Source organism: Anas acuta, chromosome W, assembly GCF_963932015.1.
Source record: "Anas acuta chromosome W, bAnaAcu1.1, whole genome shotgun sequence".
In the NCBI taxonomy this organism is placed as follows: domain Eukaryota; kingdom Metazoa; phylum Chordata; class Aves; order Anseriformes; family Anatidae; genus Anas; species Anas acuta.
The window spans coordinates 14891359-14915549 of NC_089016.1; the positions used below are offsets into that span (position 1 = coordinate 14891359).

General features: G+C 44.5%; 1 long non-coding RNA gene across 1 annotated transcript; it reads left to right on the forward strand.

Moving 5' to 3' along the window:
- Window positions 1–1468: 1468 nt before the first annotated feature.
- Window positions 1469–10992, forward strand: LOC137847193 (uncharacterized). The gene is made up of 3 exons (XR_011090848.1): window positions 1469–2341; window positions 3954–9468; window positions 10334–10992. It is a non-coding gene; the product is annotated as an uncharacterized lncRNA (long non-coding RNA).
- Window positions 10993–24191: the final 13199 nt, after the last annotated feature.

The window sequence follows — 24191 nt, forward strand, 5'->3', positions numbered from 1 at the left end:
CCATGGGGCCAAGAGAAGTTGTGCTTCTGTACCAACAACTTCTGAAGCGGCTCGAATCCCCTCATATGCCGTGAGTATCTCTTTTTCAGTTGGGGTGTAATTGGCTTCTGATCCTCGATAGCCCTGGCTCCAGTACCCCAGAGGTCAGTCTCGAGTTTCTCCTGGGGTCTTCTGCCAGAGGCTCCAGGTGAGCCCATGCTCCCCAGCTGCAGTGTAAAGTATGTTTTGCACAGCTGGTCCCGTACGGACAGGCCCAAGGGCTACTGCACGAGCTATTACTTTTAATAAATTCCCTTTTAATTAAAGGGAAAGGGAATGGGGAGGTGTTGCGAAGCACGGCCGAAAGCACGACAGACACCAGTTGAGTCAGATCATGCTGCTCCATTTTATTGCCCGAATAGCCTAACTTTTATAGTGAACTTTACAGGGGCGGACAGTGTTTCACACAAGATTATTGGTCAAAAGCACTCAGACAAACAACTATAAGAAAACAACCCCACCTGCAAGAAAAGAACCCCCCTTGTGATTAGCGGTCACGTAGACCTAGTCCTTGAGGCCAGCTGCTGGTAACAATATTTTTCTGAGTTGCTTAATTGGGCGATGTGGGAGTCATTGCCGTGGGAGCTTCTCACAGTTACTCTGGCAGCTTGGTTTGCTCAGCTACAGCAGGCCATGGGATTCTTACTGTTTCAAAGATCCCTCAGCTGCTTTATGTCTACGTGACCTATTTCAGTTAACCATTCCTCTACAGGGAGGAAAAAAGAAACAAAAGAAACAATCAGTTTGCGCGGAAGCACAGAGAGAGAGAAAAAAAAATATTCTCTACTTCCCATCAACGAGCGGTGTTCGGCCACGTCCTGGGAAGCAGGGCCTCAAACGCGTAGTGGTTGTTCAGGAGGAACAGCCCCCTCCCCCACAAGAGCCCCCCTTTTATTGCTGAGTGTGACATCAGGTGTTATGGAATATCCCTTTGGTTGGTTTAGGTCAGCTGCCCCGGCAATGTCCCCTCCCCATCACTTGCCCACCCCCAGCCTGCTGTCTCCTGGGGGCTTGGAAGGAGTCCTGATGCTGTGCCAGCACTACACAGCAACAGACACAACACTGGAGTGATATCAGTGCTGTTCCAGCTATGAGTGCAGAGCACAGCACTGTGTGGGCTTCTGCAGGGAAAAGGTGACTCCAGTTCAGACAGACCCAACACACTGGCAGAGGCACAGATGCTGGCAGCACAGCTTTATCAAGATTTTCCAGTGTGGGGGGCGGGGAGGGCAGCCCCCACTCCCCATTAGCACTCTGCTCCGATAGTCCCTCAGTTATTTCTGCCACTGATTGATTTATTGGAGAGGTCATACCCCGAACCGGGGTGGGTGCAGGAACCGACGATAAAGATGATAAAGATCGTGTCAGCCGCATTCCTGAGGTCTCAGGTTTCATACTTGGAGGTCTGTCAGTCCCAGACAGTACTGAGAAAGCTTGCGCCGCTGCCATAGCTGGCTGCCGTTCGCTTTTTATACCACACAGAGCGTTAAGCACTGCAAGCCAGGTTGTACATAAATCTTTATCGAACTTTCCACTTGTGATGGTTGTATCCCATAAATGATCTCCTACGAGCCGCCACTCATCTGGGCTAAAAGTTACAGAGATTTCCTTTAGAAAACCCTCCTTCTGGGCCCAGTGTACCAAGGATTTGATCTTTTTTACATTGCAAGATACGCCTCTCTTAGAATGCTAGAGAGAAGCAGCACAGCCGCCTCCTCCTCCATGGTTACGTCAGACAGGCTGCAGGGTCGTGATCTCCACCCCTCTGCTATGTGCCAACTCGCCACACGGTGGCGGTCGTCTTCCGTTGTCCACTGAAACCTCTGGTCTCCCGTAGCAACTCGATCCTGGATGTCCCGCGTCTCACTGCGATTATGTCACTTTCCTGCGTCTCACCGCGATCTCTAACAATTAATCTCCACGTCTCACCTCTATTTCTCCCCGCATCTAACCGCGATTTCTATGTCCGGGTTGGTACTTGGAGTTTCTCAATGTCTCTCAGGTGTTTCGGCTTCTGTCAGGTCTCTCCGTGTCTCTCAGTGCTCTCCATGTCTCTGAAGCGTCTCTCAGGGCTTTCCGTGTCTCTGAAGTCTCTCTGTGTCTCTAAGCGTCTCTCAGGGCTTCTCCGGGTCTCTGAAGTCTGTCAGCTTCTCTCAGCGTCTGTCAGGTCTCGCAGCGTCTCTCAGGTCTGTCAGTGTCTCTCAGCGTTTCTCAGCGTGTCCGGGTCTCAGCGTGTCCGGGTCTCAGCCTGTTCGGGCGCCATATATTGCAGGAAGAACGGCCGAAAGCACGACAGACACCAGTATGGTCAGATCATGCTCTCCCTTTTATTACCTGAATAGCCTGACTTTTATAGTGAACTTAACAGGGACGGATAGTCTCTCACACAAGATTATTGGTCAAAAGCACTCAGACAAACAACTGCAAGAAAACAACCCCACCTGCAAGAAAACAGCCCCCTTGTGATTAGCAGTCACGTAGATCCCATCCTTGAAGCCAACTACTGGCAACAATATTTTTCTAAAGTCCTCAATTGGGCGATGTGGGAACACTGTCATGGGAACTTCTCTTAGTCGTCCTGGTAGCTTGGTTTGCTCAGCCGCAGCAAGCCATGGGATCCTTGCTGTTTCAAAAATCCCTTAACATTTTCTGATTGTACATACATATAGGCATATAGGCGTACTCTGGTTTAGTATGTAAAAGCAATGTTCTGTATATTTAGAAAGTTGGATGTTAGTGTATGTGTGTTGGTAGAGCGTAGACTCCCCACGCACCCAGCACTGTATACCTTTTCTGATTGTACCTATGTATAGGCATACTCGGGTTTAATATGTAAAAGCAATGTTCTGTATATTTAGAAAGTTCGATGTTAGTGTGTGCGTGTTGGTAGATTGTAGACTCCCCGCTCACCCAGCACTGTTTGCTTGCCTTTTATAAATATTACTAAATTCAGATTGAGTTGTATCTTCATTTATAACAATCTTAATTACTAGAAACTGTTTCATTTTGTACAGATTATTTTAAATATTCAAGGGACTAAGAAGGTACCAAAAAAGGCAGTGAGACTACTGTTTATCCAGGAAATTTTAGTCTTTCTTCTTTCCCAACCTAGAAAAAAAAAAAAAAAAAAGTCAGGCCTGAAGCTTTCTCAGAGCATTGGACTTTCTTGGCTCATTCATGAACACCTCTGAGAAATTCTGGGCACAAATATAACATTTCCATGCATGAAACAGTGCCTTGTCTTGGAGCTAGTACAGTCATCCACAACTTAGGAGGTCTGAATTTAAATCACTATAAACACAGAGGGAAGCTAAACTGTGATCCAACTACTGAGGTGACAGTAAATTTACAGTTACCAAGTAGACTAGACTTGAAAGATCATTTACAGCTATGAATCTCAGACAGACAGTACCAGTTATCTTGCCAATCCGGAATTGGGGGGCTCTTGTGAAAACGTTGGGCCTCCTCCCGAACACCAGCTACGTGCGTTGAGGCCCTACTTCAAGGATGTGGTCAAGCATCACTCATTTGTGGGAAGTAGAGAGTAATTTCTTTCCTCTGCACTTCCATATAGCCTTCATTTGTTTTGTTTGTTTGTTTTCCTCCCTTTTTTCCTTTTCCCCCTCCCTTTTCCTTTTTTTTTCCCTTTAGTTAAATTGTTTAGTTAATAATAATCTTTCCTTTATTATTATTATTATTATTTTCCTTTAATTAAATTATCCTTATCTCAACCCGCAAGTTGTTCTTTACTTTACTTCTTCCCCTCCTCATCTAAAAGAGGGGGAGTGAGAGAGCGGTTGTGGTGTTTAGCTGCCTAGCACGGTAAAACCACCACACCTCCGCCCCTGATCCCTTCAGCATCCTTCCTAGGGATGCAAAGTCCTTTTTAATATCACTCATTATTTTTGTTGCAGCTTCCCAGGACCCAGCCTGAATGACAAGAGGATAGCAGTCCTCTGGTTTAATGAACTGCGGCAGAGCCTTCCTAACATCTCTGACACGTGCTCCAGGAAGACAACACACCTCTCTCTGGAGAAGTTATCTGGGTGACAAATAGGAGCCTCAGTGCCCCTCAGCAAGGAGTCTGAAATCGCTAAAACTCTCCGCACTTTTTTTTGTGGGGCTGGTTTTGGTGCAGCACTCCATCCAGCCCTGCTCCCTATGCTTAGTACTTCCCTTGACCTTGACATGCTTCTCGGGACCTGGGTTCTGACTATTGTCCAGACCCAAATCCTTTTCCTTTTCCTGCTTGAAAGCCTTGAATCTATTACCCAGGGACACCATGGGGGTTAGTGGCACTGTGGGTGTTGGGGGTGGACACCTCATTCTGCTTCGAGCTAAGACTAGGGTCCAGCCCCTTTCCTCTCATGGTCGGTCAAGCCCTCTGTCCTGCTGGCGAGCAGCTGGATCAGCTACTCCCCCTTGCAGGGACTTAGGAGGGGGCTGCCGGATCTCAGTAGGGGCAGGCTGACACCTCCTATCTGTCTCCCTCAGAGACTCCCAGGAGCCCTTCAGGTTGCCGATTTCTCTCTGCAGCCCAGCCACCTGCTCAAGCAGTTCCTTGAGCAGGGCACACCTGCACCCATGACAGCCCTCTCTTCCCTCAGGACCCAGGTGGGCCTCCAGAGTCCGGAGCTTCCTGCAGTCTCCAGTCTGTACTGCCACTTCGCCCTTCAGGGGATCCACCTGGGTGTCCACATGAGCCCAGAGAGGCCATGTCCCCTCAGTTTGGGTTGCCGCCTCTGCCCAGCCGCTGCAACGGGTACCCACCATGGTGAATTATGTTATAAAAGGCAGAATTCTCAGAGGAGAGGAAGAGAAAGGGAGGTGGGAAAGGGAGGAGAGGATCCTCCTGCACTCCTCCCTGCCCCGCACAAACTGCCTGCACTAACTGCCAAAGTCTCTCCTGTTAGCACGTGCTCTTTGGGGTGCTTCCTAGGGACTGCTTTTATACCATCGGGGGTTGGCTGTTGTCACTCCTGGCTCCGCCCTCAGCATATCAGCACCAGAGGTGGCACAAGCACAGCTCCTGCCTGCTCAGAGCAGGGCTGAGGCTCTGACCAAACAGGTCTGCGCTGTGTTACTGGGGGGCGTTAGGGGTTGGCTCTGTCCATTTCCCTCCCAGGAGCCCTCGCTGCAGCCAATCTGTGCCAGGTCCTCATTAAAATGGACATTTGAGATGATCAAAAATTTCCAGAGAAAGTGGGCAGAACTAGTATACATTAATTGGCTGGTCAAATATTGGACCATGCTGTTGAAAGGATCTGGAGGCAGATTCTTCCGAAGGAAGATGATGGCAAATCAAAGACTTTTTCCTCCTCTTTTCCTAGCCTGTGGTTTGTGTTAATTTTTCTGCTTTGCTTGCATTAATTTTCACTTGATGAAATTTCTGGAACTCAGTTACTTCTGGAAATTCCACAAATGCCACTTTCTTACTGTTACCAAAAAAAAAAAAGAAAAAGTTAAATCGTCATTATTGGTACAGTTGATCTGCTAAACCTGACTTATGAAAAATGTGTCTTAATTACCATAGTACATCTTTTCACAGATGTTGTTGTAAATATCGTTATTTATTGATTACATAGCATGTGTCACCAGCCTAGAAGCACTTTCCCCTGAATTATAAACTACCTGGTGAAATTTTGATCTCTCTTACACCTTGACATTAGAGATCCGCAGATGGAAGACACTATAAAAAGAGCGCTAAGTTTGAAGAATATTCATTTGAACATTGACAGACAGCAAGAGAACTCTCTTCCAGGCCATGCGCCAAACTGTGCTATGAGATTCACTGCTCTAAGTCCCCTGAGTCATCAACACTCTCAATGTTTTGAGTCTTTCATTTTTCCCTACAGGTCTATCTGCTACTTCAGTCTAATTAATCCTATTCTGGCTGTTCTTTGCCTTTCTCAGTAATCCCCAAACCTCTTCCTTTCCCGTCAGGTTAAAAAAACAAAACAAAACAAACAAACAAACAAAACCATTAAATATTCCCTAAATTGAACAAGCATCCATCCAAAAAATAAAAAATAAAAATTAGACCCTCATTCAATTACACAGTTATAATAATTTAATTTCACTGAAATCAATGTAACTATCACAATTTTAACCAGTAAGAAATCCAGCCCATAAATAAATGTAGTAGCACTGAAAACCTATTTTACTGAAACACCAAGGGAATACTCTTTTGGTAGTTTGCTACCAATATGTTTATGTATCATATGGGCCTGCTTAATTCAGTAATTCAGATTTTGCATCTTTTTCTACTCCTATACTGTTTTTTTTTGCAAAACAACTTGGTTCATCTTGAAGTTTAAGATACATAACTGTTCTACAATTTGTGCTGAAAGTCATGTGGCCATCCTTAAAGTCTCTCCTTTTTAGTTAGTCTGGAATTGAAATATGAGTGTGTACCAATCATTTGAAATCAGGAGTATGAAATAGGAGGTAAATTCTAAGAATAACTTTTGTAGCTGCAGAAATTAAATGATTAGTTTGTGGGTTGTTGTTTTCTGTTTTTCCTTCCCTTTTCGGGACCACTTTTTCTACATATGATCTGTTGTGCTGTTTGAAATAAGGAAACTGAATTTATATTTTTGAATATGAGGCCGCTGAGTGGAATAGACATTATTCAAGCTTTAACCCCTCAAATCCCCAACCTACCAAATGTAAGATTTAGTAACCCGGCACTCTTCATGTGACTAAGGAAGAGATTTGTCTACTTTAACCTCTACAGTCCAAAAGGTGGACCTCCACCATTTGGTAGTTGTCTAATTCCTCTTGGTTGTCAGTGATGAGTGATAAGCTCTTCCATTTTAGTGTCATTCCTTTGGACCTTTTAGTGGTGTCAATGGTCTCCCAAGGTGTGCCACAGAGTCTGAATGACCAGTTTAGAACTGATATTCATGTATCACCCAGCTGGGTCAATTTGATTAAGTAAATCCCACACTACATAGCTAGGGCTTTCAGTGATATATAGTAAAAGAATTCTGTCTTTTGAATTTGCAATCTTAACTTCTGACCAATGCTTTCCTTCTATATCCTGAAGACATATATCTGGCCTAATAGGAGATAGAAGCTACTTACATAAATTTCATATATATTGCCTTATTGATTTTTTTTGCAAGTGAAATTTAATGTTACATTTATGTTCAACATGTGTTGGTTCATTATGTAACATTTTGTTTAATATTGTGCCCCAAACATGGGAAATCTAATCACATGAAAAAGCATACCTCATTGACATGTGGAAAAATCAAAAACAAAAATCAAGCCAGGTAATGGAGACAGTCTAGGATTTTTTTAGTGGATTTTTCTTTTTGTTTCTTTTTTTTTTTTTTTTCATTTAGCCTGACAAATTCAAGCTATAGAAAAAATGATCAAACGTGATCTGACTCCAAATAATAATAATAATACTGATAAAAATAAAAATTACATGGGAGAAGTGGAGAACAAAAACGTTCAGCAAAAATGAGTGAGCAGCAGATTGGAAGTACAAACCTGTACAATGTCAGAGCATGCCAATTTCTTTAAGATGACAAATGGTAGAATATTCTTTTACTGAACTCTGCAGAAATGCACAATAAAGCAAATAAATGCACAATAAAGCAAAACACACCTCCTTCCCCTCCATCCTCTAGCAGGTCATTACTAGATTTCTTGAGACATTATCCCATATACCCATCCTCCCTTAGTTTTCCTTGACTTATTTTATTTTGCATCATTTCTCCTATCAACAATTCTGTATTTCTTTTTTCTCTTCCTTCTGTTAACACCAAAATGTTGATGCTTTGATTCTGTTCCATATTACTGGAGTTCTTATATTCAAAAAAAGATGAGTTTTGTTAATGAAAACTCGTCAAAATAGTGAATGTCAACAGCTAAGGAAAGCATTTTCATTTTTAATGTTGTCCATACTACTGTTTTCATATTCCTGAGGCTACAGATTCTCTTTGGAGATAACTACCTTATTCACATACCCACACTACCAATCTTTTATTATCTTTCTTCTCAGATGGTCTTACTCATAAGCATTTCATAAAACTCACCTTTGTGCTGATGCTCTTTCACTGGCCATCATACAATTCCTCTCAGGGGACAGATAGGGGATGCCTAAGTTAATGATTAAAACACTATCCAGGAACATTCATAAGCACTAGAACATGATTACTGATACTACTAAATAGTTAGAACAGTCCCTGACATGGTTTTGTCTTATGACAATCATCAGTCTTCAAAGCTAGTCCTTGGCATGGTTTGGGCATTTATCGGGGCCAGGGACCATTCTTAATAGGCAGTTAAAATCTTGTATAGAAAGCTTCAGTGTAAGCTACAGTGCACAGTGTTACATTGTGGATGAGGACCATTTTACAGAATCATAGAATCGCAAAATATCCCAAGCTGGACTGGACCCACAAGGATCATCAAGTCCAAATCCTGGCTCCACACAGGAGCACCCAAAAATTAAATCCTGTGTCTGAGAGTATTGTACAAACATTTCTTGAACTCCAGCAGGCTTGGTGCCGTGACCCCTGCCATGGGGAGCTTGTTCCAGTGCCCAACCACTCTCTCATTTCATGACATTCAGACTCAGTATCAAGGACTGGACCTATAAATGTTTAATTTACTTGTATTGACATATCCCAGGGTCTTCTAAATGTGTTTGACTAATAAGAGTTCTGGAGCACCTCCACACAGAAAGATATGGGATGCACCCACAAAAACACAGGAGCAAGAGCAGGGAGAACTGAGGAAATGCTTAGGTTTTCCTGCATGTATGGTTAGAAACAGCTTGTATCCTCAAATGACCAACACATTGCACTGAGTGTAAAAAGCTGTTTTTTTGCTCTTCATGCTTTTTCTCCATTTTGTCTGTCTTCTGCCTTTGAAAAGTAAGTTGTCCTGGTTTCAGTTAGGACAGAGTTAAGTATAAGGCTTTAGTAGACACCGGTGCACAATGTACTGTAATGCCATAGAGCTATAAAGGGCCAGAGCCCATCTGTATTTGTGGAGTGACAGGGGGATCTCAGCAGTTGACTGTATTGGAGGCTGAAGTGAGTCTGACTGGGAATGAGTGGCAAAAGCACCGTATTGTGACTGGCCTGGATGCTCCATGTATCCTTGGCATAGACTATCTTAGAAGAGGATATTTCAAGGACCCAAAAGGGTTCCGGTGGGCTTTTGGTATAGCTGCCTTAGAGACAGAGGGCATTAAACAATTGTCTACCTTGCCTGGGAGACTCTATCCTTAGGGGAACAGAGGGCCCTATTTGTCGGCCTGACCCTACCCGTAGGGAAGTCTGCTGTCTCCCTGGGGCCAGGGTCAGGGACGTTGCCAGGAAGCTTCCCAACCTGGTACGCCCCTCTGATTATTATCCTCTTCTGATAGTCCAGGCGGGCAGTGACGACATTGAAGACAGAAGCCTGAAGGTGTGAGGAATGTTTTAACAATTCCAATTCGTGTCCATAAATTCGTGTCCATAAAGAATAATTCTGTTTGAATCCTGTCTGCCTCTGGGCCCTGCACTGGCAATTTAGTTCTTGAACCACAGATGCAGTGTGTCCCAGTCTCCCCCTCATTCCAGTCAGTTTATCACGTCTTCAGAAAACACTCCTTAAATTTATGAACCTGTTTGCTTTTGTTATTCCTGACTTCTAGTTCTAACAGTTACAGTTTTTTTCTGTCTTCTTCGAGATTGATTTAACACTGCTATAGATGTTATGTAGATGACTGTAAATAGCTGGGAAAGAATGTTTTAATTGCTCGTGAGTCGTCAACCTGTTTGGGAGTTTCAGAACAACTGATAATAACTGGTGACTGCTGGTGACTGTTATGAGATCCTTGGTATCTGGCCAGGGGGGCCAAGAGATTAAGAGGAAGAAAAAAGAAGCTGAAGGACAGTTGGGAGACAAGACCTGCGGAGAGTGTACAGAGAGTGTTCCATAAACTTGGAATAGTGCCGAGTAAGTACAAAGGGTGAGAGGAAGACTACGAGCCTTCAGCATGAAAGACCCCTAGAGACCCCCAGAGGAGACTGATGCGCATGCCCCAGTAGGAGGGACTGGACCCCGGAAGCTAATTATAATAATCTATTTTTTTAGAAGTAGTAATGAATATGTATTAGTCTAGGTGCATAAAAATCAGCTACTTGATGTAACTGGTGTGCGTCCTGGTGGAGCGGAGACTCCCGGTGCACCCAGCGCTGTTTGCTTACCTCTATTCCTTTATAATCTTTTAATAAATCCTATTTTTTTATTTAATCCTAATTTGAATCCTGAGCCATTTATAACAAAGGCAATCAAAAGAGACTTTAGGGGGCTTGGACGGTTAGTGGACGGAGCAGGAGTGCAGGTAGTGTTTTCATCCATCCCTACGGTGACAGGGAGGGGTACGGAGAGGACAAGGAAAGCCCACCTGATAAACACGTGGCTCCGGGGCTGGTGCCAACACAGAAATCTTGGGTTTTTCGACCAGGGGGCAGTTTACTCAGCACCTGGTCTGATGGCCGCAGATGGGTCCCTATCCTTTAGGGGAAAAAGGATCCTTGGCCAGGAGCTGGCGGGGCTCATTGAGAGGGCTTTAAACTAGGTAAGAAGGGGGATGGGGCTAAAGCAAGGATTGTTGGGGCTGTGCCAGGGGGAGCAATGGCAAGGCCGGAGGATAAGGTAAAGGCCCAGCTGAAGTGCATCTACACCAATGCACGCAGCATGGGTAACAAACAGGAGGAGCTGGAAGCCATCGTGCAGCAGGCAGGCTACGACTTAGTTGCCATCACGGAAACGTGGTGGGACCAGTCTCATGACTGGAGTGCTGCGATGCCTGGCTATAGGCTCTTCAGAAGGGACAGGCAGCACAGAAGGGGTGGTGGTGTGGCTCTCTATATTAGAGAGTCTTTCGATGTTGTAGAACTCGAGGCTAGGAATGACAAGATCGAGTCCCTTTGGGTTAGGATCGGCAGGGACAACAAGGCTAGCGTCCTATATAGATGCTAGCGTCCTATAAGGATGTAGCAAGGCTGTGCAGGGACAAAATTAGGAAGGCCAAAGCTCATCTGGAGCTCAATCTGGCTACTGCCGTTAAAGATAACAAAAAACGCTTTTATAAATACATCAACACAAAAAAGAAGACTAAGGAGAATCTCCATCCTTTACTGGATGCGGGGGGAAACTTAGTTAAAAGAGATGAGGAAAAGGCGGAGGTGCTCAATGCCTTCTTCGCCTCAGTCTTTAGCGGCAATACCGGTTGTTCTCTGGATACCCAGTACCCTGTGCTGGTGGAAGGGGATGGGGAGCAGGATGTGGCCCTCACCATCCACGAAGAACTGGTTGGTGACCTGCTACGGCACTTGGATGTGCACAAGTCGATGGGGCCGGATGGGATCCATCCAAGGGTACTGAGAGAACTGGCAGAGGAGCTGGCCAAGCCCCTATCCATCATTTATCAACAGTCCTGGCTATCAGGGGAGGTCCCAGTTGACTGGCGGCTAGCAAACGTGACGCCCATCTACAAGAAGGGCCGGAGGGCAGACCCGGGAAACTACAGGCCTGTCAGTTTGACCTCAGTACCAGGGAAGCTCATGGAGCAGATTATCTTGAGAGTCATCACGCAGCACTTACAGGGCAAGCAGGCGATCAGGCCCAGTCAGCATGGGTTTATGAAAGGCAGGTCCTGCTTGACGAACCTGATCTCCTTCTATGACAAAGTGACGCGCTGGGTGGATGAGGGAAAGGCTGTGGATGTGGTCTACCCTTACTTCAGAAAGGCTTTTGATACCGTTCCCCACAGCATTCTCCTCAAGAAACTGGCTGCTCTTGGCTTGGACTGGCGCACGCTTCGTTGGGTTAGAAACTGGCTGGATAGCCGGGCCCAAAGAGTCATGGTGAATGGAGTCAAGTCCAGTTGGAGGCCGGTTACTAGTGGTGTTCCCCAGGGCTCGGTGCTGGGGCCGGTCCTCTTTAATATCTTCATCGATGATCTGGACGAGGGCATTGAGTGCACCCTCAGTAAGTTTGCAGATGACACCAATCTAGGTGCGTGTGTCGATCTTCTCGAGTGTAGGAAGGCTCTGCAGGAGGATCTGGATAGGCTGGACTGATGGGCTGAGGCCAACTGCATGAAGTTCAACAAGGCCAAGTGCCGGGTCCTGCACCTGGGGCGCAACAACCCCAAGCAGAGCTACAGGCTGGGACATGAGTGGTTGGAAAGCTGCCTGGCAGAGAAGGACCTGGGAGTATTGGTGGATAGTTGGCTGAATATGAGCCATCAGTGTTCTCAGGTGGCCAAGAAGGTCAACAGCATCCTGGCTTGTATAGGAAGCAGTGTGGCCAGCAGGGCTAGGGAAGTTATTGTCCCCCTATACTCGGCTCTGGTGAGGCCGCACCTCAAGTACTGTGTTCAGTTTTGGGCCCCTCGCTACAAGAAGGACATGGAGGTGCTCGAGTGAGTCCAGAGAAGGACGACGAAGCTGGTGAGGGGTCTGGAGAACAAGTCTTATGAGGAGCGGCTGAGGGAGCTGGGTTTGTTCATCCTGGAGAAGAGGAGGCTCAGGGGCGACCTTATCGCTCTTTATAAGTACATTAAAGGAGGCTGTAGTGAGGTGGGGGTTGGTCTGTTTTCCCATGTGCCTGGTGACAGGAAGAGGGGGAATGGGCTAAAGTTGCGCCAGGGGAGTTTTAGGTTGGATATTAGGAAGAACTTCTTTACCGAAAGGGTTGTTAGGCATTGGAATGGGCTGCCCAGGGAAATGGTGGAGTCACCATCCCTGGAGGTCTTTAGAAGACGTTTAGATGTAGAGCTTAGTGATATGGTTTAGTGGAAGACTCGTCAGAGGTTGGACTAGGTGATCTTGGAGGTCTCTTCCAACCTAGACGATTCCATGTGATTCTGGGATTCTGTGATTCTGTGATAAAAGTTGTATCCGATCTGTGTTGAGGATAGGGGTAGCTACCTTCAGCTGCCCTCCTTCCTTTCATCATTCAGGGCATTAGTATGTTGGAAATACTCTGCATTTGAGACCGTGAAGTTCCTTTTATTGTCCATACACTCTGCTTCAGAAGAGAACGGCTAAGATGTGATCCTGAAATATAAGAAACATGCTTTTAAATGATGATATAGTATGATGCCTTCCCATAGTTAAAACCATAATAGCTACTAAGCTATTGACTACAATAGCTAGTAAGATCACAATTATTTTTGATATTAATAATAAATATAATTAATATGGCCAGAGATTGTAAGAGACCTGGGCATGGTCTAGCATGTTGCTGTGCTCAGAGAAACTGAGATGGTTGCTCTTGCGATGTTCTTATGAATCGCCTCTTGATTATACCTCTATTCTAGGGCTCTCCTGGTGTTCAATAAGGTAATAGAAATGATTAAAAGCTACTGATTCAGGGTCCATAGGCCAATTTGCAAAGAAGTAGCCCAGAGTTTTTGATGTGTTTACCAATACTTTTTTTTTTTTTTTCCCCAGTTCAGTACACTGAGCTCTTTTGCAAAGCCAGACACATTTGCAACATCATACAATCGCACCTGGTTTCATTTCTGAATCCATGTTTTGCAAGATGCTTAGTAGACTTCTTTGTATTAAACAGAAAAAAAGAAGTTCCCATGACAGTGTTCCCACATCGCCCGACTGAGGAATTTAGAAAAATATTGTTGCTAGCATCTGGCTTCAAGGACAAGATCTACGTGACTGCTAATCACAAGGGGGTTGTTTTCTTGCAGTTGTTTGTCTGAGTGCTTTTGACCAATAATTTTGTGTGAGACACTATCCGCCCCTGTTAAGTTTGCTATAAAAGTCAGGCTATTCGGGTAATAAAACAGAGCATGATCTGACTCTATTGGTTTCTGTCGTGTTTTCGGCCGTTCTTCCTGCAACAGTTCCCCAGGGGCCTGTTCTACAGGTGGGAATGGAGGTGCTTTCTTTTCCCCTGGGAGACTAAGAAGAGCCCTCAGTGCGAGCTGTGCAGCTGTTTGGTGAATAATCACAGGGAACTGCAACTGAAGCTGGGTATTGAGATAAGGACCCATTCCCTTTAACACCTCCACAGTAATCCCATACAGAGGGTCCCCCTGTTTACGCGGTTGACCCGCTTCCCCCTGTGGTAACTGCAACCATTCCCTTTCAACAATAACAATGTGGAAGGAGTTAACAGTAAGCGCGCCAAGTTTCGACAGTCAAGTGGACACATTGGTTTTGCCTGAAAAATCCATTGAATTATCTGTCGAACCGCCTGGGATTGTAAACAATAGTCCAAAAACTTTTTTCGAGCTTGTTGCAGAAGCTTGCAGTCATGTGCGTGGGGGGCGGGGAGGGCAGCCCCCACTCCCCATTAGCACTCTGCTCCGATAGTCCCTCAGTTATTTCTGCCACTGATTGATTTATTGGAGAGGTCATACCCCGAACCGGGGTGGGTGCAAGAACCGATGATAAAGATCGTGTCAGCCGCATTCCTGAGGTCTCAGGTTTCATACTTGGAGGTCTGTCAGTCCCAGACAGTACTGAGAAAGCTTGCGCCTCTGCCATAGCTGGCTCCCGTTCTCTTTTTATACCGCACAGCGCGTTAAGCACTGCAAGCCAGGTCGTACATAAATCTTTATCGAACTTTCCACTTGTGATGGTTGTATCCCATAAATGATCTCCTACGAGCCGCCACTCATCTGGGCTAAAAGTTACAGAGATTTCCTTTAGAAAACCCTCCTTCTGGGCCCAGTGTACCAAGGATTTGATCTTTTTTACATTGCAAGATACGCCTCTCTTAGAGAGAATGCTAGAGAGAAGCTGCACAGCCGCCTCCTCCTCCTCCATGGGTACGTCAGACAGGCTGCAGGGTCGTGATCTCCACCCCTCTGCTATATGTCAACTCGCCACACGGTGGCGGTCGTCTGCCACTGTTCACTGACGCCTGTGGTCTCCCGTAGCAACTCGATCCCGGATGTCCCGCGTCTCACTGCGATTATGTCACTTTCCCGCGTCTAACCGCGATTTCACAGAATCACAGAATTTCAAGGTTGGAAGAGACCTCCTTACTTTCCTGAAGGAGCACATGAGAAAGATTCAATATCATATCAATCCTTTCGATCAATGGTTCACTGATTTGTTTGAAACGATGCATAGATGGTTACTGGGATTAATCAAAGAGGGATTAAGGATTCTGTTTGTTGTGGTGTTAATCATAATTGCGCGTTGTATTGTAATAAATGTGGTTAAAGGGTTACTTTCAAAACGGTTACATCGGGCTTGGTTTGCTCAAAAAGTAAAAGGGGAATTGTTGAGGGATTTTTGAAACAGCAAAGATCCCGTGACTTGCTGCAGTTGAGCAAACCAAGCTACCAGGGCAACTATGAGAAGTTCCCATGACAGTGTTCCCATATCGCCCAATTGAGGAATTTAGAAAAATATTGTTGCCAGCAGGTGGCTTCAAGGACGGGATCTACGTGACTGCTAATCACAAGGGGGTTGTTTTCTTGCAGGTGGGGTTGTTTTCTTGCAGTTGTTTGTCTGAGTGCTTTTGACCAATAATCTTGTGTGAGACGCTATCCGCCCCTGTTAAGTTCACTATAAAAGTCAGTCTATTTGGGTAATAAAGGGAGAGTATGATTTGACCATACTACTGTCTGTTGTGTTTTTGGTTGTTCTTCCTGCAACATCCAGTATCCTGAAATGACTGTTATTCCAGTTTGTCTAGAAGTACTTATTGTGTTTGTCATACCATCAGTTCCACTTAAGGACTACTTGAAGTCAGTGCAATACAGGTATTACAGAAATCTTTCTTCCTTCTTGAACATTTATATATCTGTGGCTCATTTGCATTTTCATTTGCCCATATGTATATTGATTAGATTATTGCTTCAATTCTTATCCAAGCGTAGTTTTTATATGTCTATCCTATCTGCCAAGATTCTTACCTGATCCTTGTGTCCCTTATATTATAGCACCTCAAAATCACTCACGGGATTTTATCTTTGGCTCTGAGGGAGGGAAGTGCTGCCTGTGTTCCAGAAATTGGAGATTTCTATGCAAGCCAATGAATTATGAAAGCTCTCCAACCTAATTTCCTGTACATGATAGTTACATGTACTGATTTTGCTATCGTTTCTGCAGTGCAAAGGGACTGTATACTGAGCTTCCAAACTCTGGTCTAAAATGAATAGCAGCTTAAGACATAAAAATCAACCTCCAAATCATAATAAATTCTGAAGTAATGCAACAATAGAGCTACAAAATTGATATGCATAAAGGTCAGGGAATTAAGAGTTTTGCTTTTCCCAGTGACTTTAACATGCACATCACAAAGCTAAATTGTTTGCTCAGTTATATCTTGCTGATCTCATTTATTCATATTGTATAAAATATAATATCCAGATAGGATAGACATATAAAAACTACGCTTGGATAAGAATTGTGTTAGTTGTGGTTTAACCCAGCTGGCAGCTAAACACCACACAGCTGTTCGCTCACCCTCCCCCCTCCCTCTCTGGGACGGGGGAGAGAAATGGAAAGTGAAACCCGTGAGTTGAGATAAAGACAGTTTATTATACAGGAAAATAATAATAACAATAATAAAATAATAATAATAATAATAATAATAATAATAATAATAATAATAATAATAATAATAATAATAATACAATGGTGATAATAGTACTACTAATAATAGTATGTACAAACCAGTGATGCACAATGCAATTGCTCACCACCTGCTGACTGATGCCCAGCCTAACCCCGAGCAGTCCGGCCCCCTCCCCCCGGCTAGCCACCCCTATATATTGTTTAGCATGACGTCAGATGGTATGGAATACCCCTTTGGCTAGTTTGGGTCACCTGTCCTGGGTCTGTCCCCTCCCCGCTCTTACTGCACCCCCAGCCTGCTCGTTGACAGGACAGAGCAAGAAACTGAGATGTCCTTGGCTTGGTATAAATACTGTTCTGCAACAATTAAAACATCGGGGTGTTATCAGCACTCTTCTCATCCTAAGCCAAACACAGCATTCCACCAGCTACTAGGAAGAAAATTAATTCTGTTCTAACTGAAACCAGGACAAGTGTGTTAAACTAAAATTGGTGTAAGTATTAGACCTGCTTAATAGTCGCTTGTCATAATGCTGATTGCTTTAATCTCAACTCTGCTGCGCCTGTTTTCCAAATTGAGTATTATAGTACATTATTTTCCATATTTGCTCTCTGTCGTGTTGTTTATCCTCTCCGGGCCCTGGTTTCAGATCTTTATGGTACTGAGTGTTGTAGCAATGGCTTATGAGACGATGAGATATCTGGTCATGACTCTAACTTGTTATTTGTACTCAGTAACATTGTCGACTCTGTACTTTGGAAACTGTATCTTGGAAACTATTAGCAATTATACCTATTGTTTTTTTCCACTAGGGAGTCAATCTGTGGAGGGGAAAGGGGAAGATATTTTTTCTTACTTGATTACTCTCCCTTTCTCCTTCACCACCCTCTTATCCCCCGAGCTTGTCACAATAGCTCTCCAAGATATTGAATATCCTTGGGATACTCAGACCAGCATAGTCTTGTTGTTCTGCCTCCTGAATGCACTTCAGATTCTGCTTAAAGTTAAACAACTACTTAGGAGTCTCATCCGGAGATCTGCCCGGAGGCAGTATAGTTGTGGGTGGCAGGGAGTATGGGTGGATATGGGCAGGCATCTAGAGCAGTTGGCACCCCCAGTGTTTTGGAAATTCACCCCTGAACAACTGCAATATCCTCAAAAACTGGCAGAATGCTTGAAAAAAAGGTGTCATGATTCTGGCAGTTCCAAAGTAACACAAATCATTGTAACGTGCTGGGGCCTGGCTCATGCCTATCGAGCTGCCATTGATAATGCTATCAACTTAGTGACAGACCCTGCGGCCACTCCAAGCCCTGTGACAGATCCAACGGCCACTGTGACCCCTACGGTGGACTCTGCAGCCGCTCCAGCCCCAGCTCCTGCAGCCGCTCCAGCCCCAGCTCCTGCAGCCGCTCCAGTCCCAGCTCCTGCAACTGCTCCAGCTCCGGTTCCTGCAGCCGCTCCAGCTCCTGCAGCTGCTCCAGTTCCTGTGGCTGTGTCAGAGAAACGAGCTGTAGCAGTGCAAGTTGACCCTGCAGAGGGTATTCCAACCCCTGTGGCAGACCCTGTAACAAGGTCAGAGAAACGAGCTGTAGCAGTGCAAGTTGACCCTGCAGAGGGTATTCCAACCCCTGTGGCAGACCCTGTAACGGGGTCAGAGAAAAGAGCTGTAGCAGTGCAAGTTGACCCTGCAGAGGGTATTCCAACCCCTGTGGCAGACCCTGTAACGGGGTCAGAGAAAAGAGCTGTAGCAGTGCAAGTTGACCCTGCAGGGGGTATTCCAACCTCTGTGGCAGACCCTGTAACAAGGTCAGAGAAACGAGCAGTAGCAGTGCAAGCTGCCCCTGTAGAGAAGGTGAAAAAATGGTATAGAGATTCAGGTCGTTTAGAATGCAGAGAGTCTTCTGCCAAATCTAGGTATAGAGACGACGGAGACGACGACGACGCTGGGCCATCAAGGATTCAGGAGGAGGAAGATGAGGATGCCGAAAAATCAACAGTAACTACCCGAAGCCTAAACGAGCGTGAGTTACGAGATGTGCGAAAAGATTTTGGTCGCTGTATAGGTGAGCAGCTTGTCACCTGGCTGCTCCGGTGCTGGGACACTGGAGCCAATTGTCTGGAATTAGAGGGCAGGGAAGCCAGGCAGACGGGATCCCTTGCTAGAGATGCAGGCATTGCCAAAGCAATTGCAGATGGAACACAATCTAACAGCCTCTGGAGGCGTCTCCTCTCAGCTGTGAGGGAAAGGTATCCCTTCAAGGAAGAACTTTTATGTCTACCAGGCAAGTGGACCACTATGGAGAAGGGAATCTAGTACCTGAGGGTATTAGCCGTACGGGAAGTGATTTATGAGGATCCAGACCTCAGACAAACATCCAAAGATCCAGATGAAGTCAGGTGTACACGACCCATTTTGCGGAAGTTTGTACGGAGTGCACCATCATCATGTGAGGAATGTTTTAAAAATTCCAATTAAGTAATCATTTACTTAAACAATTCGGTTGTATAGGGGTTTTTGAAATAGCAAAGCAAGTCACACAAGGTTGTTTAACTTGTCAGAAAATAAATAAGAAAATATTCCGACAGGCGGCAGCGGGAGGAAGAAAAACAGCATATCGGCCTTTTGAGAGAGTACAAGTTGATTTTACCGAATTGCCTAAAGTAGGGAGGATCAAGTATTTATTGGTAATTGTGGATCATTTAACACAATGGGTAGAAGCTTATCCTGTGGCACGAGCTACGGCACAAGTGGTGACAAAAATTTTATTGGAACACCTGATACCTAGATATGGGATAATCCAGTACATTGATTCTGACCAAGGCACACACTTTACTTCTAAAATAATAAAATTATTATGTCAATCATTAGGTATTCAGTGGGAATATCATACTCCGTGGCCCCCACAAAGCTCAGGGAAAGTAGAGAGAATGAATCAAACAATAAAACAGCAATTGGCTAAATTAATGGTTGAGACACAAATGCCTTGGACTTGATGTTTACCATTGGCACTTTTAAACATAAGAACTAAATCACACAGTGAGACTGGATTATCACCATATGAAATGTTATATGGTATGCCTTATTCACAGGGAATGCCTCTGGGAGACAATGTAGTTGAGGATCGTAGTATCCAGAAATATATAATTACTATTGGGAAAAGGTTGCAAGAACTAAGAGAAATTGGAATACTGGTTCAAACACCACCTTTAGGATTTGCCATCCATCAAATACAACCAGGGGATGAGGTCTTAATAAAAACTTGGAAAGAAGAATCTTTACAGCCCCGGTGGGAGGGACCGTACCTTGTTTTACTTACCACTGAAACAGCTGTGAGAACAGCAGAAAGGGGTTGGACCCATGCATCCAGAGTAAAAGGACCAATAAATACCAAAACCTGGAGGGTTGAGTCTGCTCCTGGGGAACTAATTAAAACTAAAAAAAAGTTAAAACTAAAAAAGAACTAATGTTCCGGGAATAGGGCACGCTCTACATGAAATACCAGAAGAAGGGGACAAGGAAGCCTGCAATGAAGAAAGGTGAGAAGGCAAGACCGGGGCAGGACTCTCCACTGCGGTGTGTATAGTCTACCGAGGGAGGCAACCCCTACGGGTATTGACTGCCGAGTGTGAGGGCCTCTACCGGACTTCTCACGCACTGAAATCAAGCTGTCCCAGAAAAAGAAACAAATGAGCAAACGAAAAATGTATGTATATAGTAAGAGTTTTTTTTTTTAACCTATTGTAATTAGTTTTCCAGGAGCTGAACCACCCTCGAAGGCTGAACAGTGACACGAGTTTAAATAGATTCTGGAGGTGGATCCAACCCCAAGGCATTTCTCACACCTTTACGATACTCTCTGGACGACGCAGAAGGATGTTATACTTCCTGGTACTATTCTTACAAGGGCAATTGAGCCATGGAAATAATTTTTTCATTTTGGGGGAGGAAGTGGCTAAGGCTTTTAATCTTAGCAATTGCTGGGTTTGTGGGGGACCAGGAGGAGCTGAAAGTTGGCCTTGGGTAGCTGGCCCAGTCGAACCTAAGTGGTGGGTTAGTAATTTGAGTGAAGTTCATAATGGAACACAGTTCTGGAAAGAGGAGGAGGGCCCGTGGCAATTGCATTCATCAGAAAAAGGTATATATTGTTTAAACAGAACAGGAACAGTAAAAGTAGGAGAAAGCATTTGTAAATGGACATCCCCTGGATATGAATGTACTGATCCTGAATGTAGACCTATAAACTGTACAGCAAGTAAAGGGAAATGGAATACCACACATGTCCAGCTGAAAAATGGGACTTGGCTGAGATGCTCATCTAAGGAATTTTTTGGGCTTGGGTGTAAAGCCATGGCAAGAGCACAATCAAAAGGACAATTCGACGTTCAAATCTTGAGTTGTCAGCGTGATAACACTACTAGTGAACAGCATGTGGTAAAAGTCTACCGCTGGAAGTGGCAAAATGAGAACGGGACACAAGTTTTTTTTAAACATTTCTGGTCAGCTCGTAATATGACAAATCGTGAAGGAGAAATTAGTTGTAATTGTGAGTGGGAATCTAGTGCGGGGGCTTGGAAGTGTATATATACGAGTATTAATGAAGCAAACATTGCAACGGGGCCACTTGGTAATGAGAACACCTTGTATTTTCATGCCCCAAGGAATAAAAAGGATTGGGATGGTCCTTTTCCAAATGGGGTGTGGGCTTTAAGAGGACATTATTGGATATGTGGCAAACGGGCCTATAAAAGGCTACCAAAAGATTGGTCAGGAGTATGCTACGTGGGATACATAAGACCTTTATTCTTTTTATTATCTCAAATACAAGGGAATCACTTGGGAATAAAATTATATGATGATATTGATAGGGAGAAACGATATATTGATACCTCTTTAGCTGGAGGTAGTGCTCAAAAACGGAGAGAAAATGAATGGCCTCCTGAAAGAATCATACAGTATTATGGACCAGCTACATGGAATCCGAATGAAGTAATATCTGGAGCTCGAGAACCTATTTATAATTTGAATCGCATAATTAGGTTACAAGCAGTTCTCGAAATAATAACTAATCAAACAGCAACAGCTCTGGATCTCTTAGCTGACCAATCTACCCAGATGAGGAATGCTATTTTCCAACATAGAATGGTCTTAGACTATTTACTAGCAGAAGAAGGGGGTGTGTGTGGTAAACTCAATTATTCTAATTGTTGCTTACGAATTGACGATAATGGGAAAGTAGTTAAAAAGATAACCAAGGAAATTAGAAAATTAGCCCACGTTCCAACACAAACCTGGAAGGATATGGAATGGGATTTATTTTCATGGCTGCCTGGTGGACCATGGGTTAAAAGAGTGATATTTTTATTGTTATGTGGTGTAATGACGTTATTATTTGTACCTTGTATGATACCTTGTTTTACATTATTAATACGCCGGGTGATAAATAGTACATTGGTAATAACTTCATTAAAAAAGGAAGGGAATATGTCAATTATGATGCTTAAGAATTGGACCCTCCAAGAACAAACTGATGAAATCCAATTATTAATAACAGAAGAGACACGAATTGGGGATATTAAAAAGAAGATAAGGGATTGTGAGGAATGTTTTAACAATTCCAATTCGTGTCCATAAATTCGTGTCCATAAATTCGTGTCCATAAAGAACAATTCTGTTTGAATCCTGTCTGCCTCTGGGCCCTGCACTGGCAATTTAATTCTTGAACCACAGATGCAGTGTGTCCCAGTCTCCCCCTCATTCTAGTCAATTTATCACGTCTTCAGAAAATACTCCTTAAATTTATGAACCTGTTTCCTTTGTTATTCTGAACTTCTATTTCTAACAGTTACAGTTTTTTTCTGTCTTCTTCGAGATTGATTTAACACTGCTATAGATGTTATATAGATGACTGTGAATAGCTGGGAAAAAATGTTTTAATTGCTCGTGAGTCATCAAGCTGTTTGGGAGTTTCAGAACAACTGATAATAACAGGTGACTGCTGGTGACTGTTATGAGATACTATGTGGATCTTTGGTATCTGGCCAGGGGGGCCAAGAGATTAAGAAGAAGAAAAAAGAAGCTGAAGGACAGTTGGGAGACAAGACCTGCAGAGAGTGTTCTATAAACTTGGAATGGTGCCGAGTGAGTACAAAGGGGGAGAGGAAGAATACGAGCCTTCAGCATGAAAGACCCCTAGAGACCCCCAGAGGAGACTGATGCGCATGCTCCAGTAGGAGGAACTGGACCCCGGAAGCTAATTATAATAATCTATTTTTTTAGAAGTAGTAATGAATATGTATTAGTCTAGGTGCATAAAAATCAGCTGCTTGATGCAACTGGTGTGCATCCTGGTGGAGCGGAGACGCCCGGTGCACCCAGCGCTGTTTGCTTACCTCTATTTTTTTATATTCTTCTAATAAATCCTATTTTTTTATTTAATCCTAATTTGAATCCTGAGCCATTTATAACAATCATATGCCAGCTCATTGGCAATAATGGCCTGGAAAGAGGATGAGGAACCCACAGTGGATGAAGTGGCTAAACAACTCCGGCAGTACGAAGACAGTCTCTCCTCTTCCTTACAGGCTTGCGTCTCAGCTGTGGAGAAACTTTCTGAAGAGGTCCACCAACTTAAAGAGAATCTATCTTCCCCCCCACCTGAACCAACCAGTGTCCAATGACCAAAAGAGAACACTTAGGAGAAACTTTCTGAAAAGTTTCACCAACTTGAAGAGAGATTATTCTCCTCTGTACCTGTACAAAGCAGTGTCTCAGCTATCAGGGGTAGGCGTTCATCCACACAAGGAAGACGATATGGTGGGTACATACCCCATGTCACCCTGTGGTTTTACTTACGAGACCACGGAGAGGACATGAGAAAATGGGATGGAAAATCTACCGCGACCCTAGAGGCACGGGTACGTGTGTTGCAAAAGAAAACAATCAGGAAAAAGGGATTCTCTGAAAAGTTTGCTGCTCCAACTTCCAGCAGACAGTCCTTCAAACACAGAAACGAAGAAGATTCTGACCAGGATTAGGGAGGCCCTGCCTCCAGCCAGGGGGAGGAAAGGGACAATCGAGTTTATTGGACTGTGTGGATTCGATGGCCTGGCACGTCACACGCACAGAAGTATAAGGCTTTAGTAGACACCGGTGCACAATGTACTATAATGCCATAGAGCTATAAAGGACCAGAGCCCATCTGTATTTGTGGAGTGACAGGGGGATCTCAGCAGTTGACTGTATTGGAGGCTGAAGTGAGTCTGACTGGGAATGAGTGGGAAAAGCACCGCATTGTGACTGGCCCGGATGCTCCATGTATCCTTGGCATAGACTATCTTAGAAGAGGATATTTCAAGGACCCAAAAGGGTTCCGGTGGGCTTTTGGGATAGCTGCCTTAGAGACAGAGGGCATTAAACAATTATCTACCTTGCCTGGTCTCTCAGAGGACCCCTCTGTTGTGGGGTTGCTGAGGGTCGAAGAACAGCAAGTGCCAATCGCTACCACAACTGTGCACCGTCGGCAATATCGCACTAACCGAGACTCCCTGATTCCCATCCAGAAGCTAATTCGTCA